Source organism: Cydia amplana, chromosome 13 (assembly GCF_948474715.1).
Source record: "Cydia amplana chromosome 13, ilCydAmpl1.1, whole genome shotgun sequence".
Lineage (NCBI taxonomy): Eukaryota > Metazoa > Arthropoda > Insecta > Lepidoptera > Tortricidae > Cydia > Cydia amplana.
In genome coordinates, this window is record NC_086081.1 from 15,812,936 (window position 1) to 15,829,570 (window position 16,635).

The 16,635-nt window shown below is 36.6% G+C and overlaps 1 long non-coding RNA gene across 1 annotated transcript in view; it reads right to left on the reverse strand.

Moving 5' to 3' along the window:
• The window catches only part of LOC134653534 (uncharacterized), a 38,230-nt gene extending 25,456 nt beyond the window's left edge, over positions 1 to 12,774 (reverse strand). Inside the window, exon 1 of the long non-coding RNA XR_010097263.1 lies at positions 12,606 to 12,774. This is a non-coding gene — a long non-coding RNA (uncharacterized LOC134653534). The remainder of the gene's footprint in view (positions 1 to 12,605) is intronic.
• Between the last annotated feature and the right edge of the window lie 3,861 nt (positions 12,775 to 16,635).

Consider the following 16,635-nt stretch of genomic DNA (forward strand, 5'->3'; position numbering starts at 1 on the left):
AAAGTACGGTACCGGTATAAAATTGCAGCAGGTACAACTATTTTTTATAGGTGTACAGTCAGCTGCAGAGAAAAGGTACCACCCCTGCATACAATCTTCTATGCAGGGGTGACCTGCAGCTGACTGTACCTAAACCATCACTGACCGAGCGTAGGCGAAGGTCTCCGTTTCAGCTTGGGCAAAAATACTTTCGTTTGTTCGAATGTTCTCCTTTGCATATCACATTTCTCAAATATCTCGAGAAAATTTGTAAGCAGGTTCGGTAGTTGGATATAATTACTCGGTTTCTTTTTTTTTATAAGTTCTAATAGGCAGAGATTGTCATAAAGGACTTAAGCGACAGTAGGGTCTGTGGTACTTAAGACCATTGTGGTTATTCGTAGTGTCCGACCGAAGATTCGGTTTCGGTTTCGGCCAGTTTCGGCCATAAAATCATGTTTCGGCCGTAGTTTCGGTTTCGGCCAAAAAACGGCCGAATCTTTCGGCCTGGCCGAAACATACGAAATAGTACTTCGTATTATGAAACTAAACTATGTGACAAAGACCAAAAGTTGGGGAGCAAGTAGGACAACAATATTTATATATACAGAAATTTGTGTTTCGGTCGGACACTAATTATTAGGTACTTACTGATTACGCTGCGCCGCGTGGAACGTGAGGTGCGTTGGGGTAAGTACATACAAATCATTCAAGAAAAAAATCCCTTTTAAGATCACTCGTGTGTCTGCCCCTAATAGACTAATTCAATTGAAATTTGGTACACATTTTTCACATATGACAAAGAGTCGGTGATCCAAAGATGGACTATAGTAACGTAAATAAATAAACTTTTAACTTTGCGGCCATTTTTTTGTATCGTGTGATATATCAGATATTAAATTATAAGATATTTACTAATAATAAGCATTGGTCACGTAAATTATTTTTAGTCTTTTTTTGCAAGTATGAATGATATAGAACATTATTTCAATTATTTTTAAAATTAAGCCTATCCAAAGGCGACTTGGAAGATGTGTCATGGGGATCACATTCGTTGGGTGAAAAACAAGTTTTTTTGTCTAATTATCGTTTAAAACACAATCGATCGGCAATAACGCGGGCACATAAAACAAAAAACTTCTTTTTTCACTCATAAAACTCCTTAAACCTAATAAGAGCTAAACAAAAACAAGTGCGAGTCGGACTCGCATTCTAAGGGTTCCGTATATTAAGTCCGTCTCACGCTTGACTGCACATTTCTTATAGATTTTCCTGACATATATAGGTAAAGAACTACTTTGTGTATTTTTTTCAAAATTTTAGATCCAGTTGTTTCGGAGAAAGTGGGCGGAGAATGATCATTTTTTGCCTATTTTCATGAATAACTGCTGAACTATTAATCCTAAAATTATAAAAAAAAAATATCTTTGAGATTCTTACAATGAGCTCTTTTATTTGATATGTAACACTATATAGTTTAAAAAACATATGTTTTATTTTTTTCATTTACCCCCCCCCCCAAAAATGGCTACCGTATTTCAAATTCTCTAAAATACATTTTATTTACGTTACACGTCCATCTTTGGGTCACAAATTTACATTTGTGTGCCAAATTTACATATGTGTGCCAAATTTCAACTGAATTGGTCCAGTAGTTTCGGAGAAAATAGACTGTGACAGACGGACGGACAGACAGACAGTCGCACGAAGAATTATATGTATATGCACTTATCCCAACGCACCTCTCGTTCTACGCTGCGCGGGGTTCATTGCCGCTCCTACCGCCGTAAGTGTAAGTACAACTACATCATCAAGGCTACGATCGAAGATAATCAGTTCAGCACTGAAATAATAGCGGTGGAATGCCAGTATAATATTTAATTATTTATTTTAATTTTATAAATTTAATAGCAAAATAAATAGCGAATATACGATACTCGTACAAGTAAATCTGTAAAGATCTTAGGGGTACATCAGCCGACATATATTATTAAATTTTATTTTGTCGGCCTTAATTAAATTTCCACCCTGCCGAAACTTTATTTATTTAAATTTCTAATTGAATTGATTTTTCGCCTTATGAATAACCGTATAGAGTAGTAAATAACATTTTACATCTGACTTAATGACATCTGGGTTTATTCGGTTTAACTTTACAAAACGCGTATCTCGACAAAGCCATAATATGCAGAAAATAGTTAACAATCAAATGAATTAAATTAGAATTTAAATACGTCACGTGTGACATGAACAGACAAGGAGAGCAAGATTTAATGTATTGTTTCTCTTTCTTCTTTCAATGGAACGTTTTTACAGTTTCTGTTCCTCAAAAGAGGTCAGTGGTTAACACTAAACTCAAAACGCTATCTTAAAAAAACTTGATGGGTCAATGACCTGTCCCAGTAAAGTGAGGTAGTGTGCGTGAAGTGCGCTTGTGTGTGAAATGGGGTAAATTGACAGAATCTGAAAATTTACCCACCTCTACCGTCACCTTAAGGTGGTATCACGCATTAAAAACAATTTCTTTAGCGAAATCAGAAACGCAATATCTAACACACATTCAATCTTATACCAATCCGCCAAATTTTCATTGGAGAACTGACTTCAAGCTTGAAAAAACGTTCAAGTTCATAAATCACGAAGATAAGGTAAGTGCGATTGAAACGGGGGAGTTTCCCTTTGAATTGAATAGAATTGCTATTCTTAATTTATTTAGCCTTAGGAAACTTTTGTGTACCCATACGAGTATAAGTATTAATTCAACATCTACAGTGTGTAAATCCACTTACGGGCTATAAATTCAACCAGATATATAATTTTTCCGTCAAATCATTAATTGAGACTAAATGTAACAAAATAAATTCGCGATACACCGTATAAAAAATTGTTTTAATATTTGATGTCAATTTATTTTGTCAAACTAATCGCCTTAATAAATATCAACGTCGCAACTCAATCGAATTCTGAGAACCCACCTATCTCGGAATGTATACTACATACTAGTCTAAATTATTATTGCTAGTAATACGTATCTGTAGCAGGCAGGATCACAAATCATACAAGTTTACTGGTGTGATGATTTATGCATGTAGTTGCAAGAACTTGGTGCAAGCAATTCTGTATATTACCCTCATATCTACGCTCGTAGCTTTTACGACGAATGTGTTTGGAGATTTTGTATGGCATCAGCGGCATTTGAAGTTTGTAAATCGATTATTGATATCACTCGGACATCAATGACATCATGTAATGTATATCGCATTAATAATAATAAACATTAAAGCTCCAAGGCAAGCCTATAAAAATACCGGGATTTATTGGCCCGTGAATTCCAAAAAAGGAGATACAAATAATAATCATTATTAGGACCAATGTGACTTAGAACTCCGGTAGATGTCGCTAGGTGCATATGGTGGAAATATTCGCTGTCCTCGAGTGAAGTCTCGGTAGCTCAGTTGCCAAAGCGATGGGCTAGTGATCACGAGTCGCGAGTTCGACTCTTCTTTCGTTCGACTTCGAGTTACATTTATTTCTATGTTATGTCCTCGTTTGCAGACGTTTTCTGCATAATACAAAATTAATGTATGTGAAAGTGCTGCCGAAAAGTCGATATAAACAACGTAGGCGGGCGTTTGCGTGACGTGTGTCAATAAAAAGGCACCTAACACGGTAATAATTGATAGTTAGGCGGTCAATACACTTTTACTGCGCGTTTTGAACGGTCGTATAAGCTACGCACGTGAGCGCCGCTCTGGCAAGTATAGTTGGTCAAACCAATTTGTCAGTAAATAGGAACAAAAAAAACTATACTCATCCTTTTCTTTTGGGTGCTAGTAATAGTGTAAGACAAAGATGATTCTCTCTGTCTATGTTTGAAATGAGACAGTCCTTTGACACACTATAAGTAATACGAATTTTAAATGTCGCCAGGTTTCAAAAGGGTCGGCAACGCGCATGTGATCTTCGAGAGCCGCAGGCGTGTATACTAACTTTTTTAATTTTCAAAATGAAAATGTTACCATTCCCCATATTTTATTTTGAAAAATGAATTGTATGACATACATATACCTACATAAAAGCAATTTTTCGCAAGACGTACGGTCTGGGCCATTGGGTAGTGATCCTGCCTGTGAAGCCGATGGTCCTGGGTTCGAATCCAGGTAAGGGCATTTATTTGTGTGATGAACACAAATATTTGTTCCTGAGTCATGGGCATTTTCTATGTATGTAAGTATTTATTTATCCAAGGTTTTTTAGCATTCTCAGCTAACGCATTAATCCTTAGGTCAATATGATACTTGTACTATCCTTTGTAGATATCTATATTCAACCTTCGAAAGGCTTTCATCGCCCTTGCGATTATCTAAAGGCTAACTATAACTAGCTAAGCTGAGCTAAGCTAATACGCACTTAACTAAGTGCTTGCACTTCCTATCTAAATGACTTAGGGATGAGGCGAAATGACATTAGACTGCAATGTAATATCATTTCGCCTCATCCCTAAGTGATTTCAAGTCATTCGATAGAACTTGCTAACTATGTAAACAAAAATCACTAGTAAATTCATATTTTTTGTCAGTTTCAATATGGCGGCTTGTTTATATAGCAAGTTCCATAGAATGACACTTTAGATAGGATTTTTTTACGCGACGGAAACTTTTTATAAAGTGTCCTTATGACATGATAGTCACTTGTAAATAAATAAATATTGGACAATCTTACACAAATCGACATAGTCCCACAGTAAGCACTAAGCGTAAGGTGTTGTGCGTATTACTAGACGATGATATAAAAAAAAAACCTAACTCAGAAACAAATAAAAGTACAAATAAATGCTACCGGGATTCAAACCCGGGATCTCGAGCTTCGTAGGCAGGGTCACTAGTAGTGTTCCTAAGGACTCGAGCCTTTTGGAACACTAGACAGAGACTAGGCTAGGAGGCCGTTGGGGTTTAAGTTGTCTAGACTACAATAAGAATACCTAAGCGTCTATACTATAACAATTATTTTCTTGGGCTTTGTGCGATTTACCCGCATCTACCCAAATCCTTTGATTTAGAAAGGTCTTACCCTAATCCATAGGTTTCTGTACCTTGACTTGCCCCTTTGATAAAGCTAATGTTATTGATTGGACTCATTTGGACAAGAAATAAATAATATATCGTTCGAAAGCTTTAAGGGATTTGGAAAAATGTTTAAGGCAGGTAAGGGCAGTAGAAGTATTTTTGAAGTCAGTTAAAAAAGTACCGTCATCAAATTGTTAGACGTAGTAAGCGTTGCTCGGGCTTTTTTGGTATGCAAACGGGAAAGCACTTATGCTGAACACTTTTTGATTTAGAATATTTACATTTCAATAAATAAAAACAAGAGCAAAGTGTCCCATAATTAACATACATTAAAGCTAGGTCTTTTCCTTTACCGAAAATACGGGAAACACTGTCGGAATGTCAAAATAAATAAAGAGAAATTTAATATCCCAAAAAATACACAAACCTACCTACTTAGATTTTTTCAGAATACAAAATTAAATTATACAATAAAAAGTTACACCTAAACGTCTAAAAACACGTTGAAAATCAAGAAACATCCATTAAATGTCTTATCTTCCTGAGCTGTAGGCGGTACGGGGTCCAATACCGGACTTTGATAAATGACGTCTTTTGTGCTACTAAAGTACCTAGTTATCTACAGATACTCTTCGCAAGCCCATATCTTGCCTTTATTAGAAAATTGAACTATAACGTAACGTGAAAAGGCTCAGATTTCAAAAACACAATATTAGTGAAATGCAAGATCGTAAACCTTGTTTCTTGACGTTTCTTTCCCGTTTGACGTCTCCGTGAAAAATCGCAATAAGTTCATCAAGGAGTCAATTTTATAAATGCTTTTTGCAGTTTTTTTTTTTTGCTTGAAAGGGTATGATGTAATATGTATTATGGGTGGACGACATCCGGAAGATTGCGGGCCACTTTTGGATGAGATTAGCTCAGGACCGGGCTGAGCAGTGGGCGATAAAGGGCTGATATGATGATGATGATTCGGTGTACTCGTATAGCTATAGGTACTTAATATATTTACATTAAATTGTGTAAAATTACTTACCATAATGTCAATATCCGTGGAGGAAAATGGGGACCACCTTTGAATGTAGAAACCTTGGAGGATATAATCAAACGGAGACGCCATGTCTGTAATTTTCTGTACAAAACAGTCTGCCGATTTTTGCGGGGGAGGGGAACGTCAAATGTATGCGTAACGTAAAAATAGCCATGTCAGATAAACGTCAGTGCATACATTGTGTATGACCGTTGGCCGCCTATTTTCGACAGAGGGGAAAGCCTGTTAATGGCTACTCCGTTTAGTTGTATCCTCCAAGGTAGAAACAGTCGTCCGCCACTTACAACAAATTGTAACAGAGTCTCAGGGAATGTAAAAATTGAATGAGACTACTTCTGAAATACCCCCGCTTTGTAAATGTATGTCAGGGGCAAATTCCGCAAAGCCTCAGGGTGGATTTGCGCAAATAATGTTATGAAACAAAAACGGGCCGAGGGGTGTATAGTGTATAGCAGCTTCTTTGCTGTCACTGGAGGTTTTATTCTTGTACATTAAAATTTTGTGGCCGAGTTGTTCTTTATTGTTATAAACAAGGCTGTAATGCTGGGTGAGATGAGAAATTATGTGGCATGAGGAACACTTGTAGGGGTAGGTGAAAAACAGTTCGAGATATTTAAAGACATTGATGATGATGATTATGATGATGATGATGAAAAAAATGAATAAAATGATGGTACCAAAAATGGAACGAATGCATAAATACTTACGTAGAAGGCTTTCCTCGTACGGTCTCTGAGCCAAATAAACTATGTTTCTCTTAAACGTGACCATAGCAACCAAGTTGCTCAAAAATGCATCTTTATTTATTATCACAGTACTTTTATAAAACAAAACAATACCTAGCTGCAGAAAGACAGGGTATAACATTATCTTATTCATTCACGCCGCCTCACTTTGATTCCCCGGAAATTGCGGAATCAATACAGATGTTTATTTCATTTCCTTCTCGTAATGCGATGATGTGCATTAGGAAGTCCGTGGACGATAAAGATATTATGAGTGGTTAGGGGAAAGAAATAGGAATTTAAAAAGGTTTTGGGGGTACAGTCGCCTGCCATAATATGCTATACAACTAAGGCCGCAAAAATATCTGACACGATCTTATTTGTAGAGCCATAAGAGCGTGTCACATATTTTTACGGCCTTCGAAAAATAACATTTGCAGGTGACTGTACAGAGTGTGGCTTGCAACTGGGACACATTATTCATTTGAGGGGGGCTAACGCAAAATCATAGTTTTTTTATATTGAATTACACGTTTAATTCGTAAATGCTATGAAAATAAAACTATATAGGTATGTGCAAAGGCATTTAATAAGTTTCAAAATAACAAATAACTTGGCATTCTTTTGCCGCACGCACCGTTGGCAAATTACGAAATTAGGTGCCCGAACTTTATTATATCTAATAAATAGTAGTAGTAGTAGTAATTACTGTATTGTACACAACACAGGTTTACAAAAATAAATTACAGTGATGGAAGTACAAGGGCGAACTTATCCCTATAAGGAAGCGGTTCTCAATCTTTTTATTTTGACGGAACCCTTTTGGAAAGCGAAATACTTGATGGAACCCTACAATAAAACAATAGTTTTTAGAAGTGTATTTTTTTATTAATAAGCATACCTAATTCTAAATTCTTGCGGAACCCCTGCAGGGGTGTCGCGGAACCCTAGGGTTCCGCGGAACACACTTTGAGTGTGGCTGCTATAAGGGATCTCTTCCAAGTTCCAGCTAATCTTCGTGTAGATGAGTGGAAAACTCTAGTCAGTTCAGCCAATTATCCGTTGTGTAATATTTTATTCGCCTTTATTTACAAAGGTATTTTGCTATTTTGTAAGTATATTCAGCAATGTTTCATGGCCCACTTTAACCGCGTACTGGCCAGTTATGAATCTAAATAAATTGATTATAATATTGCAATTTGCCAAAATTTACTAGCGAAAGCTTTAATAAACATAATACGCTTTGAGTTTTATCTTTGGGCAAGAAGTTTCAAATTCGCTTAATATATATGTGTTTGTATTCTAAACCCTTACCAAATTGGGAGCCTTCGCGGACGTTTAATTAACATTTAATCCGACTTTAACACAAAATTGGCGCGATTAAGAAATTTGCGTATATATTTGTCAAAACAGACCTTAATACAACTGGAAATGGTCTAAAATCGAACTTCATTACAAGTTTTACTAAGGCTCCTTTTCTCGGGGAGCGACACGTTTATTTTAACGGCAGGATTTGCTAAATATAAAGGTGTCCGCTTTTAGACTACTTCCGATGAGGTCATTAAAACTTTTCATGTTACTTAAATTATTGTTGACGTAACTGGTGACCGAAGAGCTGGCAGCTACCTCGCACAACGTATCAGCATTGCGATACAGCGAGGAAATGTCGCCAGTATCCTTGGTACAGTGCCTCAAGGGCCTATTTTTGATTTAAGCTAGTTCTTAATTTCTTTTAGTAATACCACTGTGTATATCTTGTATGTAAATAAATGATTTGATTAATAATTAAAAGGTTCGATCACAACAATTAAGCGCAAGGATCAATTGTACCTTCATAAGTCTTAAATTATCAGAGGCCCTACCGAGAAATTTCTTTAAGGCCGTTCCCTTACCCAAATGAAGTCTAAAATCGAGCCTCTACTCACGCCATCAGTCCCGCCCCTTGATACAATGGCAATACAACAGCACCACATAAGAAGTGGCGATTTAAAGGAACTAACAGAACACTAATTTGTAAAATCCATACTAATATTATAAATACGAAAGTGTCTGTCTGTCTGTTCCCTCTTCACGCTTAAACCGCTGAACAGATTTAGTTATAATTTGGTATGGAGATAGTTTGAGTCCCGGGGAAGGACATAGGGTAGTTTTTATCCCAGAAATCCTTTACGGGGGTGAAAAGAGGGGTGGAATTTTGTATGGGAAATCGATAAAAAGCAGACTGAGTAAAAATAAGCTACCCACATTACTAACTCCACGCAGACGAAGTCGCGGGCAAAAGCTAGTGTATTAATAAAAACCGAAAAAAAGCATGCCGGATCTCATATAATATATATTTGCAAGGAAAGTCCAATAAATTCTTTGGTATATTTTTTTGGGGTAACGTAATATTTTCACGATAAAAATAATGCCAAAAATAACACAAGCACATCTCAGCTAGATTCTAAAATATCTACACATTCGCCCGAAAAGCCTTGCATCTATTTCTGTGACATGGGGACGAAGGTCACGCAGCTTTACCTAGAGGTCGATTCTAATTTAACATTGTGTTATGGTTTCGATACGACATTGACGACCTTGGTGATTGGCGCGCATCTCAGGCACGACTTTCACTTCATTTTAATCCAATTACCGCCAGCGATCTTCGAGGCCTATCTAAATAAATAAATAAAACCGTAACAATTTGTTAAATCTGAATCTAGCTCCTACTCGATAACAAAAATAAAATGAAGTAAAATGACTGGCACAAAATGACCAAAGGTAGGTTAATGGGTGTAAGGTGTAATCTGCTAACCGTTCTATAAAGTGACATTAAAGCACTCTATTGTATTAAAGTGGGACACGGGACACGGGACGGAACTGTGGACAAATTTGACCGGAATGGGCATTTAATACGGGGAAAATAGCACAGACGGCGATAATGGGGAGCTTAATGGAATTTCCGATATGCTTGTGTGCGGTTTCCGCTTTTTTAAAAAACGAAAAACTTATTTTTCATTATTATTTCCATGGGCGGGACATGTTGCTAGGCAGAGTGATGGCAGGTGGACTAAAATGTTAACAGAATGGTGGCCGCTTTCGGATGAAAGAAGCGCCTGGCGTCCGTTGGATCGTTGGGTGTAGTGGACGACATCCGGAAGATTGCGGGTCACTTCTGGATGAGATTAGCTCAGGACCGGGACAAGTGGTGTACTCGAAGAGAGGCCTATACTCAGAAGTGGGCGATAAAGGGCTGATGATGATGATGATTATTATTATTATTTCCATACATTTTGGCTTGGCCGCGTGGCGTCAACCGTGCGCTTTTTGTATGCGGTGCGTAACACCTTATTTTATTTTAGTTTTAGTTATTCGCAAACTTTAGATAGCAGGTTTATTAGCGACGCGTCCTGGCGATGCAGCGCGTCAGGAATGTTCGCCGAGTGGGCACAGACGGCTTCCACGCAGTGCTGCGTAAGAGGGTAGCGTCCCTGTGGCAACGCGTGCGGGGCAGCACCAACACACTCCTGAAGGTGATTGCGGAAAGGGTCGATAGCCCTCTTATAACTCACTGGATCTCAATACATGTAAGATCCAATGAGCATTATATATATATATATTACTAACATTAACGTTTATTTTTATAGTTTATAGTTTTAGTTTTATTTTATTTTTCTTTGTTAGATACTAATATAGTTTTGTAGACAAAAATATGGATACCTGGTGTCTGAAATAAATATTTTCATTTTCATTTTCATTAGAAACATTTATATCTCACGGGAAGAGAACCGATGACTTCTCCGGAAAAACTACTTAAGCTAGTAGCTAATTGCATTTCTTAAGATAGTACCAATCATCATGAAACTATATCCACAATAATGAATTTATATACAAACCTACCAAACACTTTACCTAAAAAAGGAAATTTCACATAAAAACCCAATAAAATACTATTTATGACGCATTACTGAACCCGGTCACGAAGATATGGGACATTTTGGCATATAACATGCAAATTTATATCCCGTCATATTTGTGCCGTAAAAAAATGTCCCTTGTGTATTAAATAATATGCGTTCGTAAAACTATGTCCCAGTAACCTTCTTGACCCAAATATAGGTTTTGGTCGTAATTGTTTCCTGTCATAGAATAGAGGTTATATTTGATGGTAGTTTGATTCCTTGGCATGTGGTAAAATAATAAATTTATTTCATTTGTTCAACATAGGAACAGACATAGGTATGTTAGTCATAGTCATAGTCATTTATTTATAATATTTTAAATATTACATGTCAATTTATTTAGGTATTAGGTTCCGTTGTTATATAATACTCGAATTAATTAAATAATCAACTTAATTAAGATATCAGGATAGGTACAATTACAATGTCAGTTATTCATTAGTTACAAGATGTTATTTAAATAAATATTTCAGTATCACTATGTCGTGCCTATTGGCATACAAATTCAATAAAAATACACACTTTAATATCACAGACAAACAATAATAGTCAAAACAGGGTTATCTCATGCAGTCAAGATCTATTGTCAATACATTTTAATTTACAAATCAGTCAAAATTTCTGTAATAGAGTAGTATGCTTTCTCGGTACCTAATAAAAGCTTTTAGGTTTCTTTTAAAAACATTATCCTTGTTGAGTGTTATGTATGGTGTATACCTATATTGTATATTTGTTAAACTCTTGGCTTGGTATAATTATTATAATACCTATAAAAAGATATAACACATTAGAGTTAAGGACCCAATGACTTGGTAGGTGGTATTGTAAATTGAAAGGAGGTACCTACATTTATAAATTCCTTTTTACCATTTTTTCATCTGGATCTTCACGGTGACCACGAGTTGGCGTTTGAGATTTAGGTACGTTAGCGAGTGAGCTAGATGGTCTGCGATCGAGTTTACGCAGTCGTTAACGTAAACGTCAAGTGTCAACTCGTGGTACGGCTACTAGACTGGACATTGGCATCCCTCAAGAATCTCCACAGCGAGTGTCTTACAAACTGTAATAGAAAATAAAACTAACGAAACAAACAAATAAATGTAGGATTTTTAGATTCTTTTTTTTACCAATCGGGAATAGTTAAACGATTGGCCGACGCCGACGTTTAATTGATTCGAAAACACTCCGTGAATAAAATATCCATTTGTTTTTGTTACATTGAAACAGATTGAATTTTAAGCTCGAATTGGAATGTTTCTGTGCTTTTGTTTTAAACTAACACTCAATTGAAATAAATATATATTATAGGAAAATTTCATACAAGACAGACAGACAGTTCACACTTAAACCGCTGAAGGGATTTCGTTTAAATTTGGCGTAGATATAGTATGAGTCCCGAGGAAGGACATAGGATAGTTTTTATGTCGCAAGTCCTCCCTAAAGAGGGTGAAAAGGGTGCTTGAAATGAGAAAATTTATAAATTGCTTGTTAACTGGTTTAAGTAATTAATCATAGTAGGCTCGAAATTACGAGTATTTCCATTCGATTTTATCCAGGCGCTGTACTTACTCTAACTGCTGATATTAATTCCACATTCCACGCAGACGCATCAGTAGCAAACAAAAGTTAGTATAATACTAGTAGTTCGCCCCAAACTAAGAACTCGCGTTTCGCCAAAAAGATCAAGTCTACTAGTGCTACTTAGTCGTGAAAGGATCAAAAACCGCGTGCGATTTATTGCAAGGTCTGTGGAGCCCTTAATTGATAAATTTAAATCACCATAGAGATTAAAATAAACTGTATCTGTGGCAAGCCGTAATTTTTCTTGTCAAATGTCAAATACTAATATTATGATTATTTTATTTCTTTTTATCTTGCTAATTATTTTAAAATCTTAAATTAAAAACAATATTATGAATATATAAACCGAGCACTTTCATTTGATATCAAACTCGACCATACTTTCTTGCAATTAACTTGACCAGAATAGCAAGACCCCTCACAAAAAGCTTTTTGGCATTTTAAGCTCTTCTAGCTCAATAACCTCTTGATCGAGCCTGCTCAAAATTTAATGACTAAAATATAATGCCCACAACTATACGTACGTTCACCCAATTTCATTTAAAGTAGAACAAATTTACTTAAGTTATTGTGTATCAGACTATCCTCTGATAGTTCAGCTTAAAAACATCAAAATGCCGGGACGTGCCCCTAGCCAGCCATGTGTTCCAAGTTGAATGTAGTAGATTATCATGCCGCTGCTTCTAACTCCTAATTAAGTACATAAAAGTCGAAGCAAAATTAAAAAAATAAACGCAAACAGAAATAAGGCGACCGAAGTCCCGATGCTAACTTTTAATTATAGAATTAAGGAAGCCAAGGTTTCTTCGGCGTTTAATAGAAATGTAATAAAACTTGGAGGACACTCGAACAACGATTATTCATTTTCGTTTTGCATGCTTAATTTAATTAGTTTTCTATTGCGAAAATGGAGATTCGATTTTAAAAAGTAGGTAGAGTTAGACCAAGTGTCTGCAACAATTTTGATACTTAGCACACCCCTAGGTGTGTTGTTATAATGTCAAACTTCTATGAAATTATGACTTATTAAACATATGCACTGCGTATGCTATCAAAATCGTTGCAGACTTTTCTTGGTCTAACTCTAGGTAAGTACATAGCTAATTTAATTGAAAGGCGCTATGAGTTATCGTGCCCATAAAGGGCAAAGAAGGCCTACCTCTCCTGTTATGGCCGGTGTCAAACTAACTCTCATGCTGTCAAGCGGTTCAATATTTCTTACTAACAAATGATGGTGAAAAATTTAACCTTACCACAACGCAATCTGACATAGCTTTTCTATATCTTTTCTAGGTCTTTTAAAAAAAATCAGCTCCGGAAATGGGAATTCCCGCTTCTCGCCATGTAAATTCAGTAAGCAATCCCTCCGTGTATAAATGTATTTTCTTTCTTTCTTTTTTTTCTTTCTTTCTCTCTCTCTCTCTCTCTCTCTCTTTCTTTCTTTCTATTCCAATATTGACTCTTGATGTCGCTGTTAGTATACGGTGTACGCACCTAGATAGGTGTAGGCGGCTTGCTTAGCGTTTAGAGCCTAGCAAGTTAGGTACATAGCGAGTAGCTTTTAGTAACTAAGCGTGACGAGCTAAAGGCCAGACCACCTGTGGCCATCACATATAATTACATCGGAGGGGTGCATCGAGTGTGGCCGCACATTTGTTGCAAAGATTGGCTACGTCAGTCACCTGAGAGCGCACCAGTGACGCTCTCAGCGGTTGAAGGCAGTTGCTGTGGTTGAAAACGGCTAGGAGATGATGATGATGAAAATGAACATTCTAGAATTTTCACGACCGGCCGCACAACACGGCACGCTTGCCGCCTAACTAAGTCGTTTAGCGTGTATCGAAGTAAATAAACGTGCAAACCGAACATGAAACGTAGGTTAACTCAAACGCCAAAGACCAGTACGGCTACCATCAGTTTGGCACTGACATAAACGCTATAGAGAACGTAAATTACTTTGCCAGTCTCAGTCAGTTTTGACACTGTCAGTGACTCATGGTACGGGCTCAGAGGGTCAACCTTTTCCTAAACGCAAACTTTGCTGTCCTATTTTGCAAAGCCGTTAAGATATTAGTGTAGTTAAAGCTCGAAACGCTCAGAATCTGAATCAAGTCTGCATGCTCGTCCTATTACTTCGGATTATTCTTTACAATCTAACCAGCATAAGCTTGAGCTCAGATTACCCGTTATCAGTACCAGCATCGAGCTCAAACTTAAAATAGATTTTCTATAGCAAGTGTTTTGTAAAATAGTAATAACAGTAGATGTCAGACGACGGTAAAGTTATTCTAAACACGTCCCGCGCCCTAAGTGGTCTTAGCTTGATGCAATTTCTTGTTTAAAGAAATCTTCCTACGGTGTATTTGTGGATATTTTTACGGAGCTGGAAAGTCAAAGGAAATTTATGAAAGTCCGTGAATAATTCAGTGATTGCCCTAAGGATATAGCGACGTGTTTTATCAACGTTACGGCTGAAGTTAATGTTTACGTATTAATAATACCTGGGGCATATAGGATAATAATCATTGATTAAATACTTAAAAGAAACAGACATTTCTTTACCTGAAGAAGTAACCTTTTCATAGGTTAGTATTTAAAAATAGATTTCTTATGACATAAGTATCTGCATAATTATCTACGTCTACACAAAAACATTCTATATGAGTATGAAATATGTATATATGTACCTAATATTATTATGTTAACCGAGTTGTATTATCCTGAAAAGCAGTTATCTATTCCTGTTTAAAACCTAATTGGAATTTATCTTTACGCGACATTGCTAATGAGATGTGACTAGGCGCTTTACTTAATTTTCGAGTAACGAGTAGGTAGGTATATTATATTAAGATGAAATTAAGTTTGTAAATAGTAGAGTAAATCTTATTCTTCTACAGGCTGGTCCAAACCTTGACGTCCAAAATTTTTTTTTAGATTCCTCACGTCGTGGGCTATCAGAATATACACCATGTATGTTAGCCGATTTTTCGTAGTTGGGACCAACCCCGAAATCGCGAAAAAAAATTTTACCCTTCCATAGAAAATGGACCACAGCCAAAATGTATTTAATCATTTTTTTTAGCGATTTTGGGGTTGGTCCCATAGTAGGTAAAATTTGCTCAGTATAATCCCAAAACCTCCCTGGCAACGGGAATGCAGTTATTTTTTAGCCACTCTGTATGGGAACCCCGGAATTTCATAACAAAAGTTAAAAGTTTAAAAAATAATAACTCGAAAACTAAACGTCAAGGTTTGGACCAGCCTGTATATCTACATGATATGTGTAGTACTTACCATTTACCATACACCTGGTGTGATTAGTGAGACAGATAATCGAAATTATTTCTTGAACTTTTATAACTGTTCTAACAAAGTACTTTTTTGGCTGTTTTGTAGCTGCTAAGCTTCGTTCTAAGCAAAGCTAAGTTACCAAGTATTATTAGTACTAATATTCACGTATTAATAGTGCTTTAAAAAGTACCAAAGACCACAGAAAGCAGAAAGCTGCCGGCGCCCGCGCTTGCGGAAGCAGACCGGTTGTACCAGAAGTGCCAGCGCCATATTGTTTTAAGAGCCAACAGGAGCTAAGATTTAAATATTTTAGGTAAATATACCCGTCTCGCTAACGGAAGCGGCTCCTAAAACTAGTACGATAAGGACAAGGCGAAAAATCCTGCGTAAAAATCTCAAAAATCGAGGTTTCGTACTCGACTGTTTCCTCCTCCAAAACTTAACCAATCGTAACCAAATTTGGAAATTTAAATGATTATGACATTATCTGTGTCGGACCGTTTTGCTTTTTTGACTAATTGATGTCAGTTTTGAATAGCACGCCTCTCATTGCGGCATAGTCAATTAGGCCATTTTGGCCATTTTTGAAGGGCTCTAGCGCCTTAAAAAACAAAAATATCAAAAAAAGCAAAACGGTCCGACACAGATATTGACAATATTAATCTGTGTTGAAAAAATCATTGCTCTAGCTTCAAAACCCACGGAGGAAACAGTCGAGTACGTTTGTATGGAGAAATGACCACTCCTGTTGGCTCTTAAAGCTCATTTAAATCGCCTTCGCAGATAAGATGCCGCGATATGGAATTGTTTTAAGATGGCCGCTGTAAAATGTTGTGAATAATTGTTGAGGTATTTCAGGTATTTGTCTTTACATTGTAGTGCTGATGCTGTTCCTCTAATCAAAAATAATTTGAAATAGAGGTGGATTGTAAAAGTAAATTATGTAGTCAGAGTAAATTTACTGCCACCTTTCGACAACAGATTAAAACTTTTAGAACGAC